We start from the raw sequence: 4874 nt of genomic DNA, 5'->3' as shown, positions 1-4874 counted from the left end.
ATAGAATCCCTCAAGATACTGAAGTACATTAATTACAGATTTCTATTAAATGTATTCCATAAAGATTGAATACATACTCACTGGTTTCATGAAATAAGGAAGAAGCCCACATTTACATCAAAGTTTGTTACAAAGAGTAGCTCTCTCTCTCTCTCTCACTCTCTCTCTCTCTCTCTCTCTCTCTCTCTCTCTCACACACACACACACACACACACACACACACATCTTTAAGACTCAACTTTCCAAAGATAATTCTGACTCAATACCTTGTAAATTTGGTTTTAGAAGCATGGAAATTTTGATTTAAGTTGTCATTTATATAAATAATCTAAATTTTTAAAGTCTTTGTCCATTTGGGGGCATTTTTATTTTATTTAATTTTGAACCAATATATGAATTAAAAGGTGTGCTATGAAATTTGTAAACTTGCAAACAGGAATAATGAAAGTCATCACTGAGAATCTGAGCTCAGTATTAATCTCCTTATTCCTATATTGTAATTGGGGGGAGGAGCACATTGTTCTGCATGTAGGGTTCACTTTTAGTAGTGCTTAGGGAACCATATAAGGTGTCGAGTATTAAAAAGCCTCATGGAAGGCAATTGTTCTATTCACTATTGTATCTCCCTCAGTCCTATCAGATTATAATTTGATTAATCCAGGTCCTCTTGAGATTTAGAGGGCATAACTAGCAGAGTTTCTTTAAGTAGCAAGCATACTACTGGAGACCAAAGAATGCCCGTTGAATTGAATCCAGTTTAGGCAACATGTAGCAATCCTCCTTTTGTGTATAAATTTATTTCTCAATTTATATGGTACTTTAAAAGAATTGGGGGGGGGGGTTGAACCACATCTGGTGGCAGTGTGGTCCTGACTCCGCTTAGTGATCACACTCCTGTTGTTTTTCTCAAGGGACCATATGTGGTGCCAGAAATCAAAGCCCAGTCAGTTGTCTGCAAGGCAAGGACCCTAACCATTCTACTAATTTCTAGTCCCTACAAGACTCTATCGAATACGTAATACAAGTTGAGAAAGTGAATCATGGAAAAGTCAAACAAAATTATTCTAGTTTTAGTTTATTATGGTATGATTTTGTTTCTTTTTTTTTAATAATATCTTTATTTAAGCACTATGGTTACAAACATGTTTGTAGTTGGGTTTCAGTCATTAAAAAAAACACACACACCCCCTTGTGCTTGCTTCGGCAGCACATATACTAAAACTGGAATGATTCAGAGAAGATTAGCATGGCCCCTGTGCAAGGATAACATGCAAATTCGTGAAGCATTCCATATTAAAAAAAAAACCTTCACCAGTACAACATTCAAACCACCAATGCCCCCATCTCTCTCCTCCCCCACCCCCACCTGTATTTGAGACAGGCATTTTGTTTCAAACAAAAAGTTTCTTTTAAATTCTCTTCTGTCTCACTTTCCTTTTAATGTGATTTCCTCTAGATTGGAATTTGGAGATTAATTGGCTCAGTAAATTATCCCAGGAATTGGCTCCAAGAAGTACAAGTGCACCAGCAGTACTAAGAGCTATCAATGGGTCCCAGGAAGAGGCAAGCCACCAGTGGGCCAGAAAGAGGCACTAATTTAGAGGTAGAAAATGATCAGCTCAGCAGGGTGAAGTTCCTTTGCCAACAACATCACAGAAGTATCTGGTGAGTAGACAATTACTTTCTTTTCAACACAACAGTAAACTAGCTGAAGTTTAACTAGATTCCCTCCCTTGTATCTCTAGAATAAAATTCTAGGTATCTGAACATGGTGATTATAACTGATAACATGCCTTTATATAGAAGGTATTTTTGGAATAATCAACTGTCACCCCCTAAAGAAACTCAATTATTTCCTTCAAAATACATTGTCCGCTAAAACTGTTTTTCTCTAAAACAACAACAACAAAAAACTCAACTCAGTATAAAGTTCCTTACTGAATTAAGTTTGTGTCCTACTTCAAATGCTAAAAGATGTTTACTCTGATAACACACTTTTCTTTTTGTAATGTTTCTGACATGAGAAAGTATATTTAAATGTATGTGTACATCAGTAGAATTGCCTTTCTTGCTTTGGTGCAGCCCATCTCTTTAGTCTTTGAACTTTTCAATATTTCAGCAATAATGTTGATTATTGCTGCATATTTTATGAGAGTTCTTTTGTATTTTTGTGTGCTTTTGAAAACATATTATATCAGGTGTTGATCTGATTGCTCTGTCAATTATTTTTTATAGTCAAACATTCTCACAGATAACTCTGATAGGGAAAATCAAGAACTGTGTGTTAGCAATCACCTCTAAAAGCTTTTTTTTAGTTAATAATTTTTATTTTGACCAAAGTGAATTACAAATCTTTCACACTAATATTTTAGGTACATAGTGACATTGGATCAGGACATTCCCACCACCACTGTTGTCCTCCCTCCACCCATGTTCCCAGCATGCAATCCATATCCCTCTCCTTTGTCCACTGGGCTGTTAGTATAAGTGGTCTTCTCTGTGTCTAACTTGTTGTAGATTGGGTATCGATTCTGTTGTAGTTGGCTTTGGATTTGGTGTTTAAGTCTGATCATTTTTTTATTTCTACTCAATGTTCATATGACTGATTGGCCTTGGTACCCCTGATTATTTCCCCCTCAATTTATGAGGCAGATAAAATGGTTCAAGTTATGTGGTTCTGTTTGAAGAAAAGAAAAAACGGGGGGAAAGGAATCACACAAACAAAAAAATGGGAGGAGTCCTTTTAGAGACTATAAATATCAAGTTCAGAGAAGAAAAGAAAATAAAGGAAGAAAAACATAACAATACAAAAAAATTCAAACAAACAAAAAAACCCAAAAAGCACCACAGCAATAAAGACAAAAACCAAACAATAATCCCAAAATAAAAACAAAACAAAGCAAAATAACAAACACAAAAGCAAAACAAAACAACAACAAATTAATTTGTGCTTTTTTTTGCATAGGCACAGTAAATATTGGGAGATTAGAAAGGGAATTTCCTTGGCCTAAAGAGATACAGGGTTTTGGGGCTGGCGAGGTGGCACTAGAGGTAAGGTGTTTGCCTTGCAAGCACTAACCAAGGAAGGACCGCAGTTCGATCCCCGGCATCCCATATGGTCCCCCCAAGCCAGGGGCAATTTCTGAGCACTTAGCCAGGAGTGAGCACTGAGCATCAAATGGGTGTGGCCCGAAAAAACAAAAACAAAAAAAAAAAGAGATGCAAGGGTTCTCTGCCCTTGAAGTATACTGTCAGGGGAATAATTACAGGCTCCATAAATGCTCTTTAACTCTCCCCTACATCCTTTTGTGGTGTCTGGAAACTTTCTGCTCAGTCATGGATGATAAAGTCAGGCCTCTGTAACTAGTGACCTTGGTATTTGCATAGGTCATAGGACGGAGCCTAGGATGGAGTCTTTCTTTATGGTTCTAGAACTTCTGTTCCATCACTGTTGTTTTAGTCTTCTGTAGTTGGTGGTCTTGGTTTTTGCACTGATCTTAAGATGAAGCCTAGGATAGAGTCTTTCATTATGTTTCCAGAATTTCTGCTCAGTTGCACTTGTCTCAGTCAGACCTCTGGAATTAGAGATCTTGGCTGTTGTACATATCATAGGCCAAAGCCTAGACTAGGGTCTTTTTTATTGGTCTCAGGATAAGTTCTACCCAATCATGGTTGTCAGAGTCAGTCTTCTGTAGTTAGAGATCTTGGCTTTTGCACAGATCAAAGGATGACGTTTCTTCTGATTTCATCTTATCTTTAGGTGGTGTGATAGACAGCCTGGTCTTAGATCAAGTTGTTGCCATTTCCTCATTGTCAGAATGTCATATCAAAACTGGCAAATATTGGTAAGGCAATACTAAGAATGTCCCAGAGAGAGTTTAGTTCCTGGAGCTGTTGCAGAGAACTGTGTTGGTTCTATGTCTGAGATCTAGGGTTCTAGGTTGGACTTTCGCTGTCTAATCCCATGGAGTCTAAGTCGGGACCACATGACATATGTTCAAGGTGGGTGGCACTCTGTATTGTAAAATGTATGAGTTCTTATCTCTTGTAGATAAGAGCTTGTTCCCTTACATAAACTTTCCCCTTATTTAGTATTCCTTTGCAGAAAGAAATTGTGCAATATTATATTGCTTGTGCATTTGGGTTGAAAGTGTCAGGCTCCATCATCTCTGGTTTTGACCCGAGCTTCTATACCAGGCAAGACTTTTTCTTGTAGGTTTTTGTACCAAGCGGTAAAGTTAAGGAAAAGAAGAAAACAAAAACAAGACAAATCTATGTATATATTTATACACACACATATATGTATACACAAATCTATAAAGAAAAAAATACATAAAAATTGTAGGGTACCTATCTGAGACCCACCCATTTCTGGGAGGGGTCTTGGGAACCGGATAATAGGTGTGACCTTACCTGCAAGACCCGGCTCATTCCTGGGAGAGGTCTTGGAATAGGTAGATAAACCCGGAAGCCAGGGGATTAAGGGGCTTTTGCCTTTTGGCCCTGCTGGGCTCTCGGAGGAAGATGGCTGAATTATAAGATGCAGGGCTAAGAATGGCCGAATGCTTAAAAGGTTATGAGATAGGCCACACACATGTGGTGAATAGGGCATGAATAAAGTTAATGCTTCCTGATGCCTGCCTGCTTGTGAGTGATTACGCCGATTGCCTGGAACCTGCCCGTTCATGGGGGTTGCTGAGCCACGTGGCCTGGGATGGCAAAGAGAAATCCACCTCCATCCATCTCCATCCAGCCTCATTGTTAATTAAATAATACAACAAAAAATGAGTTTAAAAAAGTAATTAAGGAAACAAATAAAGTGATGCAGGAGACTACCTTACATTTGGGGATAAACAGATTAAGAGGTAGTATTA

At 38.1% G+C, this 4874-nt stretch overlaps 1 non-coding gene across 1 annotated transcript; it reads left to right on the top strand.

The window, feature by feature from the left end:
- The first annotated feature begins 1191 nt into the window (after window positions 1-1191).
- On the top strand, window positions 1192-1298 carry LOC126002198 (U6 spliceosomal RNA). Its single transcript, XR_007492966.1, has one exon. It is a non-coding gene; the product is annotated as a U6 spliceosomal RNA (small nuclear RNA).
- The last annotated feature ends 3576 nt before the right edge of the window (window positions 1299-4874 follow it).

Source organism: Suncus etruscus, chromosome 2, assembly GCF_024139225.1.
Source record: "Suncus etruscus isolate mSunEtr1 chromosome 2, mSunEtr1.pri.cur, whole genome shotgun sequence".
Lineage (NCBI taxonomy): Eukaryota > Metazoa > Chordata > Mammalia > Eulipotyphla > Soricidae > Suncus > Suncus etruscus.
The sequence above is the reverse complement of the archived record's forward strand: the minus strand, read 5'-3'. Positions and strand labels throughout refer to the sequence as shown.